Source organism: Bubalus bubalis, chromosome 16 (assembly GCF_019923935.1).
Source record: "Bubalus bubalis isolate 160015118507 breed Murrah chromosome 16, NDDB_SH_1, whole genome shotgun sequence".
Lineage (NCBI taxonomy): Eukaryota > Metazoa > Chordata > Mammalia > Artiodactyla > Bovidae > Bubalus > Bubalus bubalis.
The window spans coordinates 17,637,217-17,664,076 of NC_059172.1; the positions used below are offsets into that span (position 1 = coordinate 17,637,217).

Here is a 26,860-nt window from a genome sequence, read left to right on the forward strand (position 1 = left end):
TACATCTCATCCATAAAACAAAGTAATAATTATCCACTTAGTACTGGTTACACATTTGTGGTTTGATATTAAGTTTAGCTGAATAATTATTGAGGAATTTATCAATTTAAATCGAATGAATCAATTTCATTTTAAAAATTAACTTTGTGATTAAAACAACCTGACATAAAAATAAAGAAAGACTTTCTGGTGCTGCCTAACTCTATACTTTTCAAACTGAGGTATGAATACCCCAGGAGATACATAGTAAAGTGTCCCACTGATTCCAGAAGTCACAGGATAAACATCTTCCAGAAGCTTTGTTCTTCCCTGACCAAGTGGGCAAGAAAAAAACTTATTCTATTAAAACAACCACAGACATATTTCTGAGTGGAAGGTCAACTTTGCCTTTTGCTTCCAAAAACTATGGGTAGCAGGCTGATTTGGACTATGCTCCCAGGGCCCTGGGGGCACAAATCCTCTGCACTTTGCAGCTAAAGGAACTCGAGCAGAAATGTTTGAGAAGCACTTGGCTTCATTTTCCCCGGTGCCCTTTAGCAGGTAGTTTTCTCTCAATCTTGCAGAGAGACAGAGGAAATTCATTCAGATTTATCCATATCAGGCTTTGAAGAAGGAAGCTTTCCAAGTTGGAAAATTCCAGGTCAAAACACTGGAAGCCGCTTAGGATAAAGTATGTCTTTATTGTCATCAGAGGAGATAAGGTGAAAGAGAGAAAACAGGCTCTAAGTTCTAGCCCTTTCCTCCAAGCCCACCCTTGCCCTTTATGATATATGCAACTTTGCCCCTTGTTATTATTCAGCAGCAGTCATTCGACTTGAAAGTCAACGAAGGCCAGGCATTTGTGGAGAAGAGAAACCCAGACACACTTCAAACATGATGTGGCCCTCAGGTGGCTGGAAGCCTGAACAGCGCATCTTCTCTAGGCCTGTCCTTGCTCTGGGACTCATCCTCCCACTGCACACCCGAGTAAGAAAACAAACAGCAGCGATGAAAGCGGAGCCAGTGGTAGAAGAAAGGACAAGCTTGACTTTTTTCCATGTATTTGAAGGATGAGCCCTCAGAATCTGTTGCCTTTTTTTCGCTCTGGGCTGCAGCAGGACTGGAGGGAATAGAAATGTGCTTGAATTTTATTTCTTTCAAACAGAGTCCTACAAAGGCTATCTCCTAGCCTTACCCCATGGTCTCAAATACAAATAGCAATGTCTTGGCAGGAAATCTCAGAGTGGAAAAAGGCTACAGAGGACAGATGTTATCAAACAAAACAAAAATTTAAAGACTTTTAAATAACAGTTTCCCATTCCCAAGTCGCACTCTGTGGCTTTTGCTTAGTACAAACAGCACCTGGAAGTCTTATTTCTTGCACAACAATGGCTCTGTGAGATCTTTCTCTTTTAAAGTGTTTGTTGTTGTTGTTGGCTTTGGACCTCAGATGCATGGATTAATCACAAGAAATACTGCCATTGGGCAATACATGTTCTATTTATCCATTTACTTATTACTTGGAAATGGTATATAAATATATGTATTTGTATAGGGATAGAGTTGATCACAGGCTTCCCTGGTGGCTCAGACAGTAAAGAATCTGTCTGCAATACAGGAGACCCAGGTTCAATCCCTGGGTCGGGAAGATCCCCTGGAGGAAGGCATGACAATCCACTCCAGCACTTTTGCCTGGAGAATCCCATGGGCAGAGGAGCCTGGCAGGCTGCAGTCCATAGGGTCACACAGAGTCGGACATGACTGAGCGACTAAGCATCAGCAGAGTTCATCACATGTATATTCTTAAGTAATGTATTGTTTAGTTTTGTTTTTAAACATTATAAGGATGCCATTCTATCCATTATCTTCTGGAATTTGCAGTTTTACTCACTATACATTACCACCACTCATTTAAATTACTGTATATTACTATAGTTCATTCGTTTTTACTGCCATGTACTGTCCTGTCGTATATTGTAATTTGTTTCTCCACTTTTGTCTCAATAGTCATTAGGTTGCTTCCAGGCTTTCTGATTAACAGAGCTACTGGAAACATTCTCATAATAGACACTTTTTGCAGGACCATGAATTGAAGTTCTTTAGAACAGAGTAAAATTGGCATATGCCATCACGCTTTCTCCTTATGTCATCTGATCTTTGAATTTACTATGGCAGGGGGGCCACTGAATCAGCAAAGTAAAGGATTTAATCAACGAGTTAAACACATTCCTCATGGTTGTGCAGATAGTAAATGACAGAGGAGGGAAACCTGGCTCCAAAGCACCTGTTTCTAATTACTACATCTGGATCCCAGACAAGCAGTGCCATCCATCATACTCTGCATGTCCTAATCCCCATACTGGACTAGACTATCCCTGTGTCCATGGACAAGTCATTCGCCCTCTGGGGCCTTAGTTTTCTCACTGAAAAAATGACAGAGATGTTCCGCATAATCTTTTAATATCCTTTCAAGCTATGTTATTCTATGCATTTAAGGTTCTGGTCCTCCCAGGGGGCTCAGTGTTAAAGAACCCACCTGACAATGTAGGAAACCTGGGTTCGATCCCTGAGTTAGGAAGATCCGCTGGAGATGGAAATGGCAACCTACTCCAGTATTCTTGCCTGAGAAATCCCATGGACAAAGGAGCCTAGCGGGATACTGTCCATGAGGTCACAGAAGAATCAGACATGACTTGGCAACTAAACAACAACAAAGACCCTGGCACAATTAATCTCTGATCTTCAATTCTTTCATTTGGACCTAAAACAATTAATTTTTTAATATTAGGCACCCCATCAAAACAAGGTCGTGCAATTGAATATTGTCTTTGTCCCTTTGGGCTGCTATAACCTACTATAGACTGGGTACTGCAGACTATCACACTGGGCATTAGGAATTCAATATATGAATTTGGGGGGCCGTGACACAATCATTCAGGCCATTGCAAATGTCCATGCGCATGCTTCACTCACCATTCTCACTACCCCTAACAGCTAACAAATTTGCCAGGAGACATCTCTCACACAGTCGAGGGTCAGAAAAAGGAGATGGTGGTGAAAACTTATATCAGATAGCCCCCTCCTAGTGCCAGTTACAGTTTAAGCACCATAGCTTCCAAAGAGATCAACAAAATGAGCCCCATGGTTGCAATATGTGTCTGGAGAACACCTTTTTAACCCATCCAGTCTCATCACTTCATGGAAAATAGATGGGGAAACAATGGAAACAGTGACAGGCTTTATATTTTTGGGCTCCAAAATCACTGCAGATGGTGACTGCAGCCATGAAATTAAAAGATGCTTGCTCCTTGGAAGAAAAGCTATGACCAACCTAGACAGCATATTACAAAGCAGAAACATTATTTTACCAACAAAGGTCCATTTAGTCAAGGCTATGGTTTTTCCAGTAGTTATGTATGAATGTTGAGAATGACTGTAAAGAAAGCTGAGCACTGAAGAATTGATGCTTTTGAACTGTGGTGTTGGAGAAGACTCTTTAGAGTCCCTTTGACTGCAAGGAGATCCAGTCAGTCCATCCTAAAGGAAATCAGTCCTGAATATACATTGGAAGGATTGATGCTGAAGCTGAAACTCCAATACATAGGCCACTTGATGCGAAAAACCAATTCATTGGAAAAGACCCTAATGCTGGGAAAGACTGAAGCAAGGAGTAGAAGGGGACGACAGAGGATGAGATGGGTGGATGGCATCACCAACACGATGGACATGAGTTTGAGCAAGCTCCAGGAGTTGGTGATGGACAGGAAAGCCTGGTGTGCTGCAGTCCATCGGGTCCCAAAGAGTCAAACTGAACTGACTGAGGTCCTGGAAGCCATGTGAATCCTGAATGTAGGACTGTCATTATTTAGAACTCAACTCCATAGGCATATTTATACACAGTGGTTGTTGAGAGCTCCCAGCTATGGAATCCCAAAGCCACAAACTGTATTTATGTGCAAGGTTCCTATTCCCTGGTCCCAGCTCTGCTCAAATCTATAGAAACACTTCGTCTCTGTAGACAAGTCCTTATAAATCTCTCATTGTCGAAGGATTTAGTTCACTGATTGTCAGGCATGAGCTACTTCATATAACAACTCACAGAGGAATACAACCTTCTGCTCTGCCTTTGGTGGGGAGCTTGTTACACTAGATCACCTTTTAATTACTGTATTCTATTTTAACTCGGCTCCAGAGAGAGAAACTTCTGCTGCTGCTAAGTCGCTTCAGTCGTGTCTGACTCTGTGTGACCCCATAGATGGCAGCCCACCAGGCTCCGCTGTCCCTGGGATTCTCCAGGCAAGAACACTGGATTGGGTTGCCATTTCCTTCTCCAATGCGTGTATGCATGCTAAGTTGCTTCAGTCATGTCCGACTCTGTGCGACCCTATGGACAGCAGCCCACCAGGCTCCTCTGTCTCTGGGAAAGAAACAAAAAAGAAAGAAAAGATCCTTCCTTAGTGCTATGTTGTTGTTGTGTGTTTTTTCATATTGCATCCACTGAAGCAAATTAGAAAAGATGGCTAGAAGTTGCTTCTGCCTCTGGAATCCCAAGGCCTTATGGCCTAAAAATGGGCCAGTTGCTCATTGAAGTGGTGATGTTTCAGGGCTAAAGGACCTATTGAAATATGCAAAGACAAAGTTTCTAAACTGGAAGTGATACTAAATCTGCATCAGTGCTATTTTTAACACCTGTATCTCACTGATATGTTACTTTTTAATTCCCTGTTACATTTTGCAATGATTACCTTCATTTTAATGAGTTGCAATTAATATTCAGGAGAAAGAATATTGCTTTAAGGGAGCACAGAAATAAATGCCGAAGCCTGTTTTTTTTAATTGGTGGAGATTTATGTCTGCTTGCATCCTCAGTCCTCTTAGTCATGTCGGACCCTTTGGACTGTAGCCCACGAGACTCCTCTGTCCATGGGATTTCCCAGGCAAGAATACTAGAGTGAGTTGCCATTTCCTTCTCCAGGAGATCTTCCTGACCCAGGGATCAAAGCTGTGTCTCCATCAGTCCCTGCATTAACAGGGGGATTCACCACGGAAGCACCTGGGAAGCCCCAGATGTTATGTCTACTCTACATTGAATTAGAGATTTTAGGGGGACTATTCTCTCAGGAAAGCACTGAGACTGGAGTCTACAGAGAGTGGGGGTAAAGTATTTCACTTTGATATTGGTTAGAAAACAGAGTTTCTGTGAAAGTCAAATCAGAGTTCTCAGAACTTCTGCAAGTCTCTTAAGATAGAGATTTCAGGTTCTGTAACATGAATAGTTCCCATATTAATAATGCCGAAAATTCAAAATTCTATATGCAAGCCATCTTGCATGAGGGATACCTATGTGACAGTTACAAACGCTTGGCTCTAATTATAATGTGCAAATCTACGTTTAATTTGGACCAAATTTTCTATGCAGCAGGAGCTCTTATTAGTGACCTCCACTTGGCACGACCGTGATATTAAGCAGACTTCTCCACTCCACTGGAAAACGCTGGGGCAGAGGCCCTCGCTAGGTCTATAACTGACGGCCACTGGGTTGCTCTTCGGGATGATGCTCACTGTTGTCCCCACCCTTAGAGATGGATCTGCACTGGGGGGTCTGTTATGTTCATCTCCAAACGGATCTCTTTTTTCTTCTAAGAGTTTTATTTTTTTTTTAATTTCAGCTTTATTGAGGTATAATTGACATATAAAATTGTAAGGCATTTGAAGTATACATCATGGTAACTTAATAAACGTGCACATCTCCAATCCAATTTATAGTAGTTTGCATCTGTTAACATCACTGTGTAATTTAATTAAGGACAGTGTAAATTGATGACATGAATTAAACAAGAAAGAGAGATGTTCCTATGAAAAATAAATTGAATGCTCGGAAAGATTTGATAAAGTGGAGTCACAAAAAGATTATTGATAGTTAAGGTGGAGTATCCTAGAAAATAGTCTAATGCCCACCCCCCCAAACACCCCTCCCTGTGTGCACATACCACCAAGAATTTAATTGGGAGAGGAGTCGAATAGTTTTCTGAACTCAATTTACTTCTCAAGTATCTTGAGCAGAGGTCAGCAAACTTTTTCTTAAAGGGTCAGACTGCATGAACTTTATTTTTTTTTTTATTTTAAATTTACTTATTTTTTAATTGAAGGATAATTTGCTTTATAGAATTTTGTTGGCTTCTGCCAAATACCAACATGCATCAGCCACCTCCTTCCCCATCCCACCCCTCTGGTTTGTTACAGAGCCCCAGTTTGAGCTCCCTGAGTCATACAGCAAATTCCCATTGAGTATCTATCTTACAGGTGGTAATGTACGTTTCCATGTTACTCTCTCCATACATCCCACCCTCTCCTTCCTCCCCAGCCCCAGTGTCCATAAGTCTGTTCTCTATGTCTTTGCTCCAATGCTGCTCTGCAAATAATTTCATCAGTACTATCTTTCTAGACTCCAAACATATGTGTTAGTATACAATATCTGTTTTTCTCTTTCTGACTTACTTCATTCTGTATAATAGGCTCTAGGTTAGCTTTGCAGGCCATAGCGTCTCTGTTGCAACTATTCAGCTCCATCACCATAGTGTGGAAGCAGTCACAGGCAAAACCTAAATAACTGAGTGTGACTATAATCCAACGAAAGTTGATTTAAGAACACAAAATTTGCATTTCATGTCATTTTAACATGATAGAAAAGGTTGTTGTTGTTGTTTAGTTGCTAAGTTGTGTCTGACTCTTCTTGGGACCCCATTGTCTGTAGCCCATGAGGCTCCTCTGTCCATTGGCTTTCCCAGGCAGAATACTGGAGTGGGTCCTCATTCCTTTCTCCAGGGGATCTTCTCAACCCAGGGATCAAACCCATATCTCCTGCATTACAGGCAGATTCTTTACTGCTGAGCCACTAGGGAAGACCCTTTAGAAAATATTATTCTTCCTTCAACTTTTTTCAACCATTTAAAAAATGTAAAATCCATTCTTAGCCCAAGGCCTTATGAAAACAGATGGCAAAGCTGATTTAGCTCAAGCCACAATGTGCCAACCCCTAATCTTGAGTCCTCACTCCATTTTAAAGAAGTAAAAACTCAAATTATAGAAGGCATGATTTATATAAGAAAGAAGATGTAGAATTTCACTCAGCCAACCCTACTGAAAGATGTCTTGACTCTATATCCAAATATTGGTGAACAATATGAAGTTAAAAATAGAATGATTAAGGTATGTGTGGACCACTTTCAAGATTTCCCATTTTTTTCCCTCATTTACAATTAACTGTTTGTATACATATTTTTTTCATATCTGTTTAAGGTCAGGCAGGCAAGGGCCATATCTGTCAGCTTCACTGCTGGACCGGCCAGCATGGCCAAGCACTCTCAGAGTGATTGCTAGACAAGGATTTCATTCAATAAATATGTATCAAGTAGCTACTAAGCAACTCCATGCAAGACCTTCCTCCTGGTTCTATGCACACAATCATGAAAGAGACAGGCAGTGTCCTTGTTTTCATAGACTTATATTTGGCTGGAAGATATAGACAACATACAATTAAACGAATATCCATCCCTTCAATAAGTAAATGTTCAATCACTATACAAGCCAATATTGTAAAAATCAGCAGCTTGCTAAGACACACCCTCTCCCAAAAATATCAGTCAAACTTAACAGAAGTTCTCTTTTCTCTGCCTATAATAGCATCTTGATATACCCTAAGTATTCAAGCATTCAGTTGTCCTTTTTTCTGAGTGCGGCAGTCAATATCCCAAAAGAGAGAGAGAAATTACTGCTATACCACTACCACTTCTGAGAAGTAACAATATTCTGAATGAAACACCCATGTGGCCCAGGCTCTGTGACATGCTGAGAATCCCCTTGCCCCGCACCAGGGTGTCCACATCCTCGTCCCTGGATCCTGTGTAAATGCTCCCCACTATAGCAAAGAGGGCTTCCCTTGTGGCTCAGTACTAAAAATCCACCTGCAATGCACAAAATCCAGGTTCAATCCCTGGATCAGGGAAGATCCCCTGGAGGAGGAAACGGCAACCCACTCCAGTATTCTTGCCTTGGAAAGCCCGTGGACAGAGGAACTTGGCGGGCTACAGTCATTGGGTCACAGAGTTGGACCCAATCTAGCAACTAAACAACAGCAAAAGAGACTTTGCAGATGTGGTTATGGTTAAAGAACTTGAAAATAAGGAGCGTATCCTGATTATTCAGGTGGGCCCAATATAATCCATTGCTGTTGTTGTTTAGTAGCTAAGTCACGTGCAACTCTTTGTGACCCCATGGACTGCAGCCTGCCAGGCTCCTCTGTCCATGGGATTTTCCAGACAAGAAACACTGGAGGAGGTTGCCATTTCCTCCTCCAGGGGATCTTCCAGACACAGGGATCAAACCTGCTTCCCCTACACTGGCAGGTAGATCCTTTACTAGTGAGCCATCAATGGGAGACTTAAATGAGAGCTTCAGAAGTCAGAGATGCTACAGAGGAAAAGGCAGGAGCAATCTGAAGGATGAGAAGGACTCAACCTGTCACTGGTGGTCTGAAGATGGAGGGAGCGTGAGCAAAGCATTTGGGGGCCTCTGAAACGTGGGAAAAGACTTCCACCAACACCCAGTAAGGAAGCCAGGAGCTCAGTCTGACAACAGAAAGGAACAGACTTCTGCCAACCTCCTGAAGGAGCAAGCAGATGCCATATCTCCTAGTGCCTCCAGACAGGAAGTCTTCTGGGCCTCTAAACAGGGACCCAGTCAAGGCCGCCAGACTTCTGTTCCACAGAAACTGGGAGATAAGAAATGGGAGATAATCTGTTCCAGTAGTGATTTCAAACAAAGACAGGCCCTAAGAATGCCTTTCAACATCCCTGCCCCTTCTGTGGAGAAAGGTATTTATGCCAAGAAAATCTAGTCTGTGGTCCCACGTAAATCACTTAGCAATCTTTCTAATGATAGAATATTTTAAAGAAACCTGTGATGCTGATTACTGCCTAATTATTTCAAACAGCTTGTAATCATGGGCCATATTTCTAGAAGAGGCAATACAATTAAAGTTACAAAGTCACTTGCATTATGTGACAAAGCAACTGGATGATAAATATCCTCTTGTTGAATCAAGAGTCTCCTTTAGACTAATAACGGATTAATCTGTATGTAAATCACATGGCCCAGTTACAACCCGTGTTTGACATTCTGTCTGCTTTCAAGGGGGGAAAAATAAGCATACTTCCCCAGCAGTAAAAATTGTCGGTCTTCCACAATCGAAGAACCACTCACTCTAATTCCACCTGCTTCTGATGATGTCTCATCCTGTACATGACTCTCCATTTCTTGCTGAGCCTATTTGATTTATGTCATTCCAAGAAGAGGTCCAGAAAGAAGAACCACTCTGTTCAGAGGAGGAAATGGAGGCTTGTTTTTTCCTTCTTACCTGAGGATAAAGGCTGCATCTCTGTCTGGGGTCTTCCCCGGTGGCTCAGCAGTAAAGAATCCACCTGCAATACAGGAGAGCTGTGTTCAGTCCCTGGGTCAGGAAGATCCCCAGGAGAAGGGAATGGCAACCTACTCCAGTACTCTTCCCTGTAGAATCCCACAGACAAAGGAGCCTGTCAGGCTACAGTCCATGGGGTCGCGAAGAGTCAAACAGGACTGAGTACGCACACATACACACACCTGTTGGAGCTCTTGTTTCTGTTTTTTGTTTTTACCACCATAGACTCAAGGAGAACTTACGTACTCATTACTCAAAGTGTCAAAATTCTGTAGAAACTGGAGTAGCGGAAACAGCAAGCCTGGACTTAGTAGGTGGAAGATAAGATGTGCAGGATGCTATTTGTGACAGACCAAAAGGGAAACGAAAAACCAAACGGTGCCACTTTGAGATCTCAAGTCTGGAGGAGACACAGAAGTTACCTTAAGGAAAAGCCAAGTTGGTTTTCCTGTTTGTTCATTGGGGGTTGTTTGTAGGGAGAGGGGGCTTTTTAAGTGGAGAGTTTGATTCTACAGAGGAAATGCTCAAAGCCTGGCCCTAAGGGCTTCCCTGATAGCTCAGTTGGTAAAGAATCTGCCTGCAATGCAGGAGACCCAGGTTTGATTCCTGGGTCGGGAAGATCCATGGAGAAGGGATAGGCTATCCACTCCAATATACTTGGGTTTTCCTGGTGGCTCAGCTGGTAAAGAATCTGCCTGCAATGCGGCAGACCTGGGTTCCATCCCTGGGTTAGGAAGATCCCCTGGAGAAGGTAAAGGCTACCCACTCCAGTATTCTGGCCTGGAGAATTCCATGGACTATCCAGTCCATGGAGTCACAGAGTCAGACACGACTGAGCGACTCTCACTTTCACTTTTCTTTCTTATAGCAGAGGTAGAGCCAACTCGATGCTGAACTACCCTATGAGACAGTGGAAGTGCCAGGGCCTTGCACAGCCTGATCTCCGCCAGTGGCATGGTGGTGTCAGTTCTTAAACAGGCTCACACAAACCAGTTGCTAGCATCTATTCCCAACTCTGTTCAATGCACTCACATTGGTTGTTTGAAATTGGCTGCAGAGAGAATGTTTACATCTTGGAAATGTGCAACGCCTACGTATGAGTGCTCTTGCTCTAGGAGAGCCAGTGGTTAAACATGAACCAGAAATCCCTTGTTATCCCAGATATCTTCCTTTGGCCCTGTCCCTGCTTTATGTAAGTGCCATCTCAGAAAACCTTCCCTAACTACCTGGTAGAAAATAACACATCCACCGTCTTTCTCTATCCTCATGGTTTTCAAAACCAGCTGCATACTAGAAGCACCTGGGGAGCTTTAGCATCTAGTAAAGCCTCACTTTAGACCACTCAGATCAGAAACTCTAGCTCCACAGGAGATTCCAGTGGGAGGCCCAGGCTGAGGATCATCATTCTAGGCCCTTATCCAGCTTGTTCTTCATAACGATTGCAGCTATCTGCAATGGTATCTTTGTGCATTGTGCCCTTGCTAGCAGAATGCAGGTCACATGGGGGCAGAGCCATTGTCCGATTGTTCAACACTGAATCTTTGAACCTGGAATCAAGCCTTACACATATGGGACAGTAGATAATTTGAGGAAGGAAGGGAAGGAGAAAAGAAAGGGGAGAGAAAGGAAGGGGAGGGGAGAGGAAGCAATATTTTGCATAGCTAGCATCTCTGGAAGGGGATTAAGTTGCTAACTGATCTATTCTTCAGGAAATTAGAGGAAAGAAGATTCTGACCTGACGGCGAAACTGACCTTACAACATAGGGGCAGGCTGGTTGGAGGTGGGGGAGGCTTTCTGAGGCCAGAGACGCACCACCAAAAGAGCAAAAAGTTAATGATCAACATGTAAGGTGATAGCTGACAACCAACTTTAAGATCTATGTTCTATTACTGCACAAACCAGCTTTGTGTTAAGGTTCTCTGAGAACCAGAGGAACCAGCTGTACCTGCGCGTGGGATAAGGCAGTGCAGGGAGACACGGGAGTGCCGGGTTGCTCAGCTCCAGAGGATTCTGCTCACATCACAGGCAACATGAAAAGCACCCCCTGGAGCTGTGCAGTGCGCAGACCACATGGGCATGCCAGCAGCCTGGGAAGAAGAGCGACCTGGAAAATGTATTGTTGAACAGACCGCGTAACCAGAGAGGAGCTCAGGGGAAGAGTCCTCTTTATTTTTTTAGCTTTTAAAAAAAATTTATTGAAGCTTTTTCAAAACATTTGTATTATTGAAGTATAGTTGATTTACCATCTTGTGCTAATTTCTACTGTTATAGCAGTGATTCAGCTATACACACACACACACACACACACACACACACAGATACACATTCTTTTCATATTCTTTTCCATTGTGGTTTATCACGGAATACTGAACACAGTTCCCTGTGCTATACAGTAGCACAGTTGTTATCCATTCTCTATATGTTTCCATCTGCTAATCTCAAATTCCCAGTCCACCTCTTCCCTACCCCCTCCCCTTAGCAAGTGTGTTCAGACGAGTGAGCTCTTAAAGACCTAGGAGGAGGCCAGTTGGAAGCAATTAGGATGAGCTCTCTGAATGGAAAAAAAAAAGTGAAATTTTAAATCAAGTCATCACCTAGCCACAAGAAAGGGCTGTGCTGCTATACCTGGAAGAAAATACTAAATATATGGTTTTGGCAGTTTCCAGGTTCTCAATCCATCTGTTCACGTGTTCTGAGAGCCAGAGACCCGGGCCAGGGTCTGTGGGATCTGAGTAGTATCAGAGAGTAGGTCGGTATAAAGAGCTCAGATCCATGAGTTGATGGGACTTCCCAAGTGGATCAGTGGTTAAGACTCTACGCTTCCAGGGCAAGGGGCTCAGGCTTGATCCCAGGTCAGGAACTAAGATCTCACATGCCATGCCAGCCAAAAAAAGGGGGGAAAAACAACCAAGAGTTGAGACTCGTTCTCAGGGGACGTGTCTGTGAAAGTTTTGTGTTTGTTTCCCCATGTCATGTGGTAGTTGTGAACCTCACGTGGGACTGGGAGGTGCCGACTGGGACTAAACCAGCTTGGCCGCTAGGGGGAGACAAAGGAAGCTGGGCGCTCAGTGGAGGCTACAAGGGCTTCTTGCAGACCCAGTGGTAGGGAAGTGAGGACAAGCCTGCCTGGGCCTGGGGGAACAAGAAAACATTCACAAGGGACAACAGATAAAGAAGAACAGTGGGATCTTGGATTTCTTGAGCCTGATTTTGGTTTTTTTGCACCTGCCTCCTTTGGCCCTTTCCCCAGACAACCCTCGAAGAGCAATTTTATCACCCTTGAATTGACCATTCAATAATAAATAGCTAGTGGCTTGAAGGTGCTCCCTGCTGTTGAAGCAGATGGCTGGTGCCGGATGCATGCCTGAGAAAGCTAAGTAGGCTGCAGTGATCTGGGTGAGTGGATGGCTGGCATTACCAGATGGGACCACACGTGAAAGAACACCAGCTTGAGGGAGCCCTGGGTCTTGCCCACTGGGGCTGCATAAAAGGGCAGAGGAACCTCCACAGAAATGGGGTGTAAATGCTAGATTTCTAGGCAAGGACTGTAGAAGGACCCACCGGTGGAATAGGAAATGTATGCTTCTCAGTCAAAAGAACTACGGAGTAAGGTCCGCAGGATGAGGCCTCTGAAATTAACTTCACTGTCACTCTAGAGAAAAAGACTCAGCTTTAAGTAGTCACCACCCCAGAGTAAGAACCCAGCCTCAGATACACAGGCCAAGTAAGAGATTTCCTTCCCCTTTTCCACTCTTCTCTCTCACCAATGAACTTGGGAAGAGTCAGTGCTGAGCCAGCAAGCTGTAGAGAAAGAAGCAGAAGGTAGAAACAGAGAAAAGTCAACTAACCCCCTGGATCCCTGCCAGCTGCCAGCCTGAGGCTGGCTGGCCCCCAATGAACAAGGAGGGAGAACTTGACTTAAAGACTTCATCATTTTAATCTCAGAGCTGACATTCTCATTCCTGTGTCTAACCCTTGTCTCCAACTTAAGCAATCTGGGAACTTTCTGTTATGTGAAAGGGATAATAGTCATGGGCATAAGGAGGCAGGGAGAGGTTTCCCCCACTGAACAAATTTCAAAGGGACTATGAGAGACAAAAAAAAAAAAAACACACACACACATAAAAGTAAAATTGCAGTTGTGTTACAATATCATTGGTCTTGTTCAAGATTGTAAAATTTGGGAAAGACTGTGCCCACCCCAACAATTATTTTCTGCAAAATGGGAAAGAGGATGAAATACATTAAGGAATGATACATTCTGTACTGACAATAAGAACTGTGGTTTGGGGAAGAGATTATGACAATATCTTAGGAGAAGGCAATGGCACCCCACTCCAGTACTCTTGCCTGGAAAATCCCATGGACGGAGGAGCCTGGTAGGCTGCAGTCCATGGGTCACTAAGAGTCGGACACGACTGAGCAACTTCCCTTTCACTTTTCACTTTCATGCACTGGAGAAGGAAATGGCAACCCACTCCAGTGTTCTTGCCTGGAGAGTCCCAGGGACGGGGGAGCCTGGTGGGCTGCCGTCTCTGGGGTCGCACAGAGTCGGACACGACTGAAGTGACTTAGCAGCAGCAGTAGTGCAAAGTGACAACGCTAGAGTGATCCAGAAGTGATCTTGGAAAGCATAATATTCAGAATCCTTGACGAGCACTCTAACACCAGAGACAACGATCCCTGAATATCCTTACCAAGGAAGAATGGGGCTCTTTAGCATCACTAAGATTTATGTGCAAAAAAAGAAGAAGTCAAATGTAAAGTGAGAGAGAACTCCCTGTCAGTCGGTCAGTTCAGTCACTCAGTGGTGTCCGACTCTTTGCGACCCCATGGACTGCAGCATGCCAGGCGTCCCTGTCCCTCACCAACTCCCGGAGTTTACTCAAACTCATGTCCATCAAGTTGGTGATGCCATCCAACCATCTCATCCTCTGTCGTCCCCTTCTCCTCCTGCCCTCAGTCTTTCCCAGCATCAAGGTCTTTTCAAATGAGTCAGTTCTTCGCATGTGGTCAAAGTATTGGAGTTTCAGCTTCGGTATCAGTCCTTCCAGTGAATATTCAGGACTGATTTCCTTTAGGCTTGACTGGTTGGATCTCCTTGCAGTCCAAGGGATTCTCAAGAGTCTTCTCCAACACCACAGTTCAAAAGCATCAACTCCCTGTCAGATCACATTAAAACATAGCAAGAGGTTCCCTGGTGGCTCAGACAGTAAAAGAATATGCCTGCAACACAGGAAAATCAGGTTTGACCCCTGGGTCCAGAAGATCCCCTAGAGTAGGGAATGGCAACCCACTCCAGTATTCTTGCCTGGAGAATTCCGTGGACAGAGGAGCCTGGAGGGCCACAGTTCATGGGGTCTCAAAGAGCCAGACATGACTGAGTAACTAACCCTTTCACTTTTTCAATTGCTCCAGAGCTGGAGGATTTGCCATCAATGGATGCACAGTAAGAAAATTCTCCAACTGAATTAGGAAGAAATTTACAAATATGATTAAAACCAATGATCAAAACAGGAATGCGAAGGCCTCCCTCCTCTTTCAAGGGGTAGAGGACAGCAGGGCATGTTTTTTCAAAATGATACAGAGAAAGCTCTCAAGAGAAGACTAAAGCCAGAGGCTTCAAAGAGAAACAGCTGTCTCCCCTGCCGCAACATACTTAGTGAAGAACCAGAAGAGACAAAAATGGCAAAATTGGAGCTGGAATAGTGAAAACTCAAAGAGCAAGTGAGAAGTTTGTACAGATAGAGTAATAACAGAAGAAGGAAGACTCAGAAACCTAAAGACACCACCTACAGGGTCTTAAAATCAGCAGGATTGAAGGAAGAAAGGATGGATGGGGAGCTGGTGAGGGAAAAAAAGCCACAGGTGGGGACAGAACTCAAAGGGAACATAGGAAAGTTCTAAAAGCGAGCAAAGGTAATCTACAAGGAACCCAGAGGACACAGAGATAAATGAGGCATGTCCTTGCCGTCAAGATGCCTTTAATCTGTACATGAAGATCTAGATACAATTACCTTTAACAAAAATTTTGACCTGATGATACAGGAACACAACATAAGAATATGTGAATTGAAAAAAGTAGCCTTTGAAATTAACTTTAAGATATACATGGTTTGCTTTGGAGTGGACTTTAGGTAGAAACACTTGGGTGAAAAGTGTTTTGGGAATGGGGAGCAGCATGGATAAGGCAGAAAACTGTAAAAGAATTCTCAGAGGTCTAACATAGCCTGAACTATTGCCAAACACACAAGAAGAAAGGTTTTCAGCCAGTTAATAATTAACAAGTAGATAATAAATTGAGTAGGGTGATCTCATTATTCAACAGGAGCAGAGTTCCTAAGTGAAGTGGACTAATTGCTAAAATCTAGCATTGCATTGATGTCATCTACCAAGATCATAAAAAAACCTGAATTCCTGATGTCCATCCCAGAAAGATTCCAATTTAATAATTTTAAGGTAAATCTCAATGCAATCCATTAATGAGCCTGAGATGTGGGAACCGTGGAAGATTTTTTGAGAGATCTTGAGGAAACTTTTCACCATATTTCTGAATGGATAAAATATGATAAGACAAGTACAACAAGAATATGTTACTGTGATAAATTAGGTAACTGTTCTCAATTCTTCACTGTCTCTTGTAATAAGATCTTGCTGTGCCCAAGAGTGGGCAGAGTACACTTCTCCACTCCGTTGATGTTGGGTTTGGCCAAAGTAATGTGGATAGGATGACAGTGTCTAGTCCAGAACCAAAGTTTTAGGAGGGTGTTCTATCTTTTAAGCACCTGCCATCAATCACGAGAAGAATATGGCAGGTGCTTCATTCAGGAAGAATACGGAGACGCATGGAACAGACCTAAAGCCAACTTGGTGCCAAACTAGCCAAACAGCATCCTGAGGAAGAAATGCCCCAGCAGAACTGCAGGCCCTTGAGTAAGAAAAATAAATGCTTACTGCTATAAGTTACTGAGATTTGGCATAGTTTGTTATACACATTTTTACAGCAATAGCTGACTAATACACTAATTAAATTAAATTCAAGGCTATGCTGCATCCTAAGCTAAATTCCCATCCCAAATTATGCAGTTACTCTATTCATAATAGCTAACTCCCCAAATGTCCTATAGAAATCAAAAGGCAATATAAAACCACTCTATTTAATGTGGGAAGGTAACAAGTTCAAATTACATTCCCACATGTAACAGAACACAAGTCAATCTCACCTTTTGCCACATATGTAACATGACATTTCCCAAACCCATTCCTGAAGAAATCTAACCGCATGCTACTGTTGACAGAGATCAGAATAGAGTCTCTAAGGTAAGGAGGGAAGGCTGAAAGGATCCTTCCCTTTCAACCTCAGCAGGATGCCAGGGAGTCTATCATAGTTTGGAAAATTCTACATTTGACGCTACACTCAAGTATGAGAAACCTCACAAGAAGACGTTAAGCATTAGTGTGGCTGGATCTAGAGTCTGTCACCCAGAGTGAAGTAGGTCAGAAAGAGAAAAGCATTCCGACGACCCAGAGGGATGGTATGGGGAGGGAGGAGGGAGGAGGGTTCAGGATGGGGAACACATGTATACCTGTGGCAGATTCATTTTGATATATGGCAAAACCAATACAATATTGTAAAGTTAAATAAAATAAAATTTTTAAAAAAAGAAAGAGAAAAGCAACTATTGTATATTAATGCATACATATAGAATCTAGAAAAAAATGGTACTGATGAACCTATTTGCAGGGCAGGAATAGAGACAGAGACCTAGAGAATGAGCTTGTGGACGCAGCAGGGGAAAAGAAAGTGGTGGGATGAATTGAGAGTAGCGCTGACATGTATACACCGCCACGTGTGAAATAGGTTACTGGAGGGAAGCTGCTGTACTGCACAGGGAGCCCAGCTCAGCGCTCTGTGACGACCTAGACGGGGGAGAGGGAGGTCCAAGAGGGAGGCAATATACGTACACATATAGCTGATTCACTTAGTTGTACAGTAGAAACTAATACAATATAGTAAAAGCAATTATGAAAGTGAAAGTGTTAGTTGCTCAGTCATGCACCCGACCCTTTGCGACCCCATAGTTTATAACCCTTCAGGCTCCTCTGTCCATGGAATTCTCCAGGCAGGAATACTAGAGTGGGTTCCCATTTCCTTCTCCAGGGGATCTTCTCGACCCAGGGATGGAACCTGGGTCTCCTGCATTGCAGGCAGATCCTTTACCATCTGAGACACCATAACTTTTTTAAAAAGATGTTAATCATTACATGTTGATTATAACATTATGGCCAGCATACATGGGGGAATAGGTTCTCCTCTCAGAGAATAACATTGAGATACTCATGTCTTATAAAATTTAAGAATTTGCAATGATGTCAACCATATTTTTTTGCAATCACCAGATTTTCCTTTAGTGATGCTTCATGACCTTATTCAGTAGATTTAAGTCTTCTTCATTTCTATATTCTTTTTTGAGCCCTGTGTTCCAAACACATCAGTGCTAAATTAAGAGTGAGCCCTGTCAAGTGAGTTAGACTTGAGTACAGATTCTTTCAGTCCTGTGCCGAAGGCTTTGGAACTGCTAGAGGCAAGAAAACCTGCCTCTTTATACCTATATTATTTTTCTGTTTGAGAACCACCTCTATCAGATTCCTGAACTAAAGTTGTCATAGATGGTTCTAGAAACCTGTGCCCCAAGGGCTCAATGAGAACCAAACTTCTGCCATTTTTCTTTTCAAAAGTTTAGCCTTTGCTTAGTCTTTTAATGCCTGAGCCTTGAATAACCATTTCAACGCCAGAAAAATATTTCCATATGTCACATCTTTTCTTGCAGCAGTGGGATATGCCTCTGGTATTCTACTTACCTCTCTTATTTCCCTGTTCCTTTAAGAAAACCCAGCTGTGCTTTTAATAGCTTATCTTGCTTCTTAGTTCGCTGCCTTTCCTTCTCCACTGAGCAAGGACAACCACTCTGTCCAAAGAGAAAAACCTTCCAAGTCTAAGGTACTGTGCGTGCATGTGTATGTATGTGCATGCTAAATAGCTACAGTCGTGTCCACCTCTATGTGACCCTATGGACTGTAGCCCACCAGGCTCCTCTGTCTATGGGATTCTCTAGGCAAGAATAATAGAGTGGGTTGCCATGCCCTCCTTCAGGGGATCTTCCTGACCCAGGGCTCAAACCCACATCTCTTGTGTCTCCTCCAGTGGCAGGCAAGTTCTTTACCACTAGCACCACCTGGGAAGCCCCTAAGATACTGTAGTTTGATCCAATTCATTTCAACTGGTTTATGGGGTTTGGGACATCTCAGCACTTATTTTTCCCTTGCTTCACATGCCTTTAAACTGTTAAGATACTTAAATCATTTGAGGTAGTAGATCCTGTGTAATTCATAAATAGCCAACCCAAGGGCTGAGAACCCATAGATAAGAGGAAAATGAAAATGGCAAAAAGAGAGTGATGAAAATTTGGGAATTTTGAGACATTGACAGGCTATATGCGTGAAAGTGTTTTGGGCTTTGAGGGTAAGACCAGAATATTTAGCAACTATAAATATTGTTAACACATTTGAGAATTGAATACAATAGTATATGCCAGTGCTTTAGAAAGTATCAAATCCAGAGAGTAAGGGACTTTTATTCGTAGTCATCACCATTTTTTAAGATGCCACTAATGACTGTATTTATGGAGAGACGTGGCCAGGAGTGCTGGAATCAGGGAAACTTTCTGGATGCAAGAGACTGTCCTTGCCTTCGAGGCTGGGGAGAATAAATTAGCATTCATTTTCATGCCTAAGGCTTTGGCAAACACGGGTACTTTGTCAGTTAAGACAAGGCTTTTCCAGCCTGAAAAGGAAATGTCACCTGGTCCCTGCCACTGGCCTGAATTTAGCCCACAAAGAGCTGCCCCCCAAGTCCAGGACAGAGAAGAATAACGGTGGGGATGTGGGGTGTCGGAGCTCAAGGCCAAGTTAGACTCACCAGCTGCATCTGTACAAGGGCCCTCCTAGTTCCAGCCAAGAATGAACAAACCCTCTGACTCCAAAGCCTCCAGGACACATGGGGTGGTGGCAAAGGTGAAAAATTATATGGGAGAGATTCATCTTCATCTCTCAGGCATGATCAGATTTGGGTTTGGACTGTCCTTATTAATGTGCATAGCCAAATAACAGCACAAAGCTGGCAAAGACCAACACAGACACTGTTAAAGCAAATCCTCAGGGTGCTCTGCTATCCCGGATTTTTTCTGATGGATGAAGAGAATGCTTGCCAGGGGATGAGAAGTCCAGAACGAACACCAGCAGGCCCTGGAGCATTTGGAGAGGATCCAGGGAGAACAAGTGTCCACCTTGGAAGCTTACAGAGCTAGAGTCTGGTAGAAAGGCATGGGTGACCTCCAGCCACGATGGTTGGTGGAAAGCTCAAAGTGTGTCACCAAAAGGTAATGAGGCTGCCTGAGGGAGGCTCACTCATGTCCCACTCTTTGTGACCCCATGGACTGTAGTCCACAGCTCCTCTGTCCATGGGATTCACCAAGCAACAATCCTGGAGTGGGTTGCCATTCCCTTCTCCAGGGGATCTTCCTGACCCAGGGATTGAACCCAGGTCTCCTGTATTGCAGGCAGATTCTTTCCAGTTTGAGCCACCAGAGAAACCCAGTGAGGCTGCCTGGGGGTCAGTAAATCCATCAGGAAGAACGATGTCCAGAGAGCAGCTGCCCTGGCATTGGGAACCTCAATTCTCCATGTGATTGAGGACAGGTGACTGAACTGTGTCCAGACCTCAGCACACCGAAGCTGCACAGCCAGACAGCCTGTGTTCCCCAATGAGGAACACTGTGGAATGATGGGCACCTGCCTTGGAGAGACCGTGTCAGAACTCCTTTGGCATACAGTTCTTTCTATTTCACTTTCCCAGCGCTGTACACCTCTCATGCAGGGCCCATCCACCTGACAAATACTCGTTGAGCTTCACAGAATTCTGTCCTAGAAGAACACACAGAGGCCCTCGGATGCATTTGAGAAGCTGAAGAAGAAAGATTTTCTGGTCTTCACTAAGAAATCATTGCAGCAGCTTTGTCCAAGCTCTTTCCTGGGCTATAGGACAGGACCAGTGAAGAATCTGCCTGCAATGCAGGAGACCTGGGTTCAATCCCTGGAGAAGAAAATGGCAAACCTCTCCGGTATTCTTGCCTGGAGAATCCCAAGCACAGAGGAGCCTGCAGATTACAGTCCATGGGGTTGCAAAGAGTCGGACATGACTGAGCAACTAACACTTAACACTTACTAATGAAGACAAAGTGGGTTTTCCTGGCATAACAGGGTAGTTTAGGACAACCAGAATTCCAGTCCTGGCTCCAGAACTTACTAGATGAGTAACATGAGCTGAATGTCTTCGCTCTGTAAGTCCCTGGAAAAATGAGGACAACAACATTAACTCTGCTCATTTCCTACCTCAACTGTCTGCTATAAAGATTAAATGGAAAATCCTGTGCCCACAAAGTTTGGTTTTTTAAACTTTGAAACATACATAAATATTTCATTAGTGGGGCTGTGTGTCTTCTTATGCTACATCCATTGCTGCTGCTGCTGCTAAGTCTCTTCAGTCATGTCCGACTCTGTGTGACCCCATAGACGGCAGCCCATCAGGCTCCCCCGTCCCTGGGATTCTCCAGGCAAGAACACTGGAGTGGGTTGCCATTTCCTTCTGCAATGCATGAAAGTGAAAAGTTAAAGTGAAATCGCTCGGTCGTGTCCGACTCTTAGTGACCCCATGGACTGCAGCCTACCAGGGTCCTCCATCAATGGGATTTTCCAGGCAAGAGTACTGGAGTGGGGTGCCATTGCCTTCTCCGACTACATCCATTAGAAGAACTCAAAGGAGAATAAAAGGTAAGACCAAATTAGACAAGACTTTTCCTCAAAACTCTCAGCTCCGAAGTGAACTTCCTGTCACTAATTAACAGAACAAACACCCACAGAATCACTGGCATTTATTGTGGAGAAGGCTTCTCTGGTGTCTCAGAAGGTAAAGAATCAGCCTGTAATGCATGAGACCAGGGTTCAATCCCATGCCGGGAAGATCCCCTGGAGGATGGCCTGGCAACCCACTCCAGTATTCTTGCCTGGAGAATCCCATGGACAGAGGAGCCTGGCTGGCCACAGTCCATGGGGTTGCAAAGAGTTAGACGCGACTGAGTGACTAACACTTTCACATTCATTTTTTCTTGGGGAAAGGGAGCTAAGAATTCTCTAGTAGAGACAGAATAGCATAGCAGAAGAAGAAAGTTTGGACTTGAAGTCAGAACACCTGTCTCTGTTCCTCACCTCCTTGAGTAAACACTGAGTTTTGCTAAGTCTCAGCTCCTTGTCTCTAAAATCGCAGTGATGATTAAACCCAGCTCATGGGGTTATTTTGGAAATGGATCAAGGTAAAGTGTATAAAATGCTTAGAAAGCTGTGCTTAGCACTTAATAAATGCTCTCTAAACAATGGCTGTCATTGTTTTATGGAGGCCAACTCTGTAGTGTAGAGAAACTAAGTGGTTTGTGCAAACAAGAACCTGAACTCACAGCCAGTTCTTTCTCCAGGATCTCACACAGAATTTCGTGGTTTCTCTGTGATTTGGAAACCTAGAACAACTCTGCTTCCCAGGTTGCTCAGATGGTAAAGAATCTGCCTGCAAAGTGGGAGAGTCAGGTCCAATCCCTGGAGAAGGGAATGGCAACCCACTCCAGTATTCTTGCCTGAAGAATTCCATGGACAGAGGAGCCTGGCAGGCTACAGCCCATGGGATCCCAAAGAGTCGGACACAACAGCGAGTAACATTATCTTTAGGACAACTTTGGCTGGGTATCTGGACATCCATACCTACCATTGGGAATGTCCATAACTTCCATGTTCAGTCACCTTTTAGCTCAGGTTCAGTGCTGAAAAAAACTAACATGAATTAAACTAAAGAAAAAAGAAGCAAAAGAAAACAGACCAAGGCAAATGCACAGGAGAAGATCAGCTCATGCTAACGCTATGCACTTTCCTTACCATCAAGGAGGTCATTTTCTGATGTCAATTTTATACCAATCTTAAGCAGTGTTAAAATGCCAAGAAATACCTTATCTTGAATTGGATCCATTGCATAGGTGTCTCCAAAGATTAATTACTGAGTTTTCTTATGCACGTCCTGGCACTGTCCTTTGTCAGTTCAGTCACAATGGCGGAAGAAACATTTCATAGGAGGGCACTCAATATCTCCAAAGAGATCAGCTTCCTCCCCTCTCTGGCATCACAGATTTTACTACAATGAGGGAGCTCCTCCGTTCTGCATTATCACAGATCCGATATGAATGAAAGATCTTCTCTTGGCTAGAATTGTTGACGATGTAAGCAGCGAAAAAGGCCTTTCCTCTGAAGAAGCCAGAGTTAAGTCAAAAAGCAGAAGGAGGAGCTGTCTTGTATCTAGTCCCTGGAGTTAGCCTGGCTTCTCCTCTTCTCCATCTGCCAAAAAAAAAAAAAAATACTTCCCTGATCAAAAGAGACTCTTCTCTCTTCCCATTAGTCTCCATCAACCCTGCAAATCTAGAGCCAACTCTCTCTCACTGGGTTTAAAGCATTCAGCACACTGGGAATTTAGTAATTCTGATACAGATGTTGGCCAAGGGCTCCAATTTGTTACTACAACACTGCTTCACTTACGAGGGGTCCCTCTGGCATGGAAACCTGAAGAAGGACATACTCGTATTAAAATCTCCCCACAGGGATCTTTTTCTCTGATGAACCATTGAACTCAGTATCTGCAAAATGTGTTTGGCAACACAACTGTTTGCTAGTGTATCTACTCTCTTGTTATCTCACTGTGTTATTTAATTCTTTAGTAATTAAAATAAGTCTTGGGCTTGTCCCACTGTACCAACTGATTTCAAATTCCCTGAAATCAAATTATATGTTGTCATCTGTATTGAGGGTCTTAGCAGTGGTGTTCAGCCAAAGTACCTGGTGTATCTTTGCCTTTATGTCACTCAACTAAAATCACACACACAATAACACACTGAAATTGCATACATATACAGTTTGCCTTCATGTGTTTCCTATACTGTAGGATGAATAAGAATTATAAGAGTCATAAATAGGTTTCTGTTGCCTGTATCAGCACCCAGGAGCTGTAACGCCTTAAAGCCCCAGAGCGTAACAGTGAATGGTGAGCTCAGAAAAGGTGGGAAATTATGTTAACCACATCACACTTGCTCCACAGGAAGAGATAAATAATGTCCAAACTTACTGTGAAAAGGAACTTTCATAAAACTCTTCTCTCCTCCAGACTTCTCCCAACTCTAACCGTTCCCATCACCTAGACAACCTTCCTGACAAGGGAACAGCAGAGATCGCCTGTGTTTGTACTATCCACAAGTCTCATCTCATCATGAAGTATTCAATTATTTACAACATCCCCACAGTGTCCTTGGCCAGAGTCCTTAGCAAACAACCTTCTTTGAAGGAGTCAGTTTGCCAAAATTTTATATTATCAGCAGGCTTGTGGAAACACTTAAGAAAAGATGCAGAAAATGGCAAAGCTACCATAAAACAATTACTTAGGATATCAGAAGAAAGAAAAAGATACTGTGCAAACATACGATGCCCCACAGTGATTCTCTCTTGAGAGCAATGATGTTGGATCTTTCACTGAGAACTCTACTTGAACAGGAAATCTTCACAGAGTTCGCGTTAGACCTCTGGGGCAACCGGCCTCTGAATGCACTTTGACATTTCAAACCACGCCTCTTAGTTTGACATTTCAAACCAAGCAAATTGGGGGTTGCTACCTAGAGAGCTGTCCTGAGGATTCTCATAAAAAGATCAGGTTCAGCAGGATAACACATTGATAGCTTAGCAATGCCTGCCGGGAACAAAGATGGCAGTGGTAGCACAAGTACCAGGGCTTTGTCAGCCCTAAATTAGATGTTCCAAACAGGAACTATCCTAAGTTGCCATGGAAAGTCTGAGGGGAGGCATTAAAAATATTTCCAAATATCATATTCGAGTTAGGCCTTAAAAAGGGACAGGATTTCAGCATGTGAGTAAGAGGGGCAATCTGGGCAGTGAAGGGCAACAGCGTGAGCAAAGGCACAGAAGCAGAGACACTGGGGGCTTTTGCACCTTCGAGAAACACTGCATGCTCTATTGCATCTCTTGGTGCAATAGAGATGCTGCTGGCCCAGGGTCCAGCTCAGTGACGTACAGCAGAAATCCAACGTGATGGAAATAACCTGAAAGCCCATCGACAGATGAGTGGATAAAGATGTGAATAGTGGAATGTTACTCAGCCATATAAAAGAATGAAATTGGGTCTTTTGTAGAGATGTTGATGGACCCAGAGTCTGTCCTACAGAATTAAGTGAGTCAGAAAGAGAAAAACAAATATCGTGGAATCTAGAAAATATATGGAATATATGGAATTCCACAAATAACGTGGAATCTAGAAAAATAGTACAGATAGATGAACCTATTGGCAGGGCAGGAATGGAGACACCCATGTAGAGAAGAGATGTGTGGACACTGGTAGGGAAAAGGCAGTGATGGAATCAGGAGATTCGAATTGACATTTATACACTACCAGGACCTCGCTGGTGGCTCAGGCAGTAAAGAATCTGTCTGCAATGTGAGAGACCTGGGTTCGATCCCTGGGTTAGGAAGATTCCCCTGGAGAAGGGCATGGCAACCCACTCCAGTATTCTTGCCTGGAGAATTCCATGGACAGAGGAGCCTGGTGGGCTACAGTCCATAGGGTCACAAAGAGTCAGACAGACTGAGTGACTAACACACACACATATTCACTACCACAGGTAAGATAGATGAGTAGTGGGAAGCTGCAGTACAGCACAGGGAGCCCAGCTCCAGGCTCTGTAGTGATCCAGAGGGGTGAGGTTGGGGGACGGAGTGGGAGGGAGGTCCAAGAGACAAGGGATATATTTATATATACAGCTGATTCCCTTTATTGTACAACAGAAACTAACACAACATTATAAAGCAACTATAACCCCAATAAATTTTTTAAAAAGAAACACAATGTGAGCTGTATGTATAATTTAAATATTTCCAGTTGCCAAATTTTTAAAAAGTAAAACTTTTTAAACTCTTTTTTTTTTTAAGCATTCCATTGTGAACAAATCATTAGAGAGCTTGCAGCAAAATTCAAAAGGCTTCAGATTCATCAGAGTGGAGGAACAGCTGAATTCTGCCAGTTTGCTTGGCAGGTACAAGGGGAACCATAACTACAGGATAAAAACAGTATCATAAAATGGAAAGAAATAAGAGGAAATCCTGAGCACTCAGGTTCTGATTAGACTGGCCAATAACAGGAGAGGGGATGGAAAGGGGTTGGTAGAAGTGCTATAAGCGTGCTCGTAAGGAACGCCAACAATTGCCTGCTTGACTTTATATAGGCAGGAGAAATATGTGGGATTCATTTATTCTGGGAGAATCTGAGTTATCCCTATTAACATCATAGCATTGAAGAGATTTCATAGTTGTTCAGCTGGATTAACTCTTCATTACCTTTATTTAGGGTTCATCTTTTTTTTATGTAAATCTCTTTACATTCCAATAGGACCTTTACCATGATGCTGGTTATTACTTCCTACACCCTTCCCCCCAACGCTTCTCCCTACTATCATCTCTCACACAAAAATACACCACATTTGAAATACCATGAGGAAATTGGCCCAACTTTAAAGATTATCAGAGACTTAAAATGCTTTAATTAGGCAGCACGACACTGCAGAAAGAGCACACACTTGAGAATTAGTCCAAATTGAGTTGAATCCTGATTCTGCCAGTTGTTAACTGCGAAAACTTGGGCTGCTTCCTGAGCCCCAATTAGTCCCAGTTTCATGATCCCTAAAGTGGGTAGGAACATGCCTGCCTTTTAGAGTTTTTGTAAGGATTAAATGAGATGATATATGTAAAGCCCCAAGACAGGATAACACTAAAGATTCTCAATACTGAGTAGCTCATTCCTGCAATCAGTGAATATTTATTAGGCACCTACTATATGCTAAGCAATGTTTTCGGTGCTGCAGACACAACCATTAAAAAGATAAAGGCTAAGTAATGGTGTTGTTTTATAACATCAACAATAAGAATTGCCATTAGAATGAACTGTCAATATATCCAGAAGATAATATGACAGTTTCAACCAAAATGCCTGACCTAAAACTGACATAGGCCCTCCAAAGCTGCATGTTTTCCTTAGAGATTATCCTGTCCCACATCTTTATGAGAGCTATGAGAAAACTTAGCTACAGGAAATAAAATGGCACTGAAATCTGAGGGTATAAAGATGAGTAAGACTGGACTTACCTGGTGATACAGTGGTTGAGAGTCTGGCAGCCAATCCAGGGGACACGAGTTTGATC

At 43.3% G+C, this 26,860-nt stretch overlaps 1 long non-coding RNA gene across 2 annotated transcripts; it reads right to left on the reverse strand.

The window, feature by feature from the left end:
* Window positions 1–660: 660 nt before the first annotated feature.
* LOC123465001 lies at window positions 661–26,860 on the reverse strand. Of its 2 annotated transcripts, XR_006640077.1 has the most exons (5): window positions 26,805–26,860; window positions 22,564–22,946; window positions 22,327–22,381; window positions 9,395–9,458; window positions 661–1,099 (listed from the first exon to the last, which is right to left on the reverse strand). It is a non-coding gene; the product is annotated as an uncharacterized LOC123465001 (long non-coding RNA). The 2 variants fall into 2 exon arrangements; XR_006640078.1 differs by lacking the exon at window positions 22,327–22,381.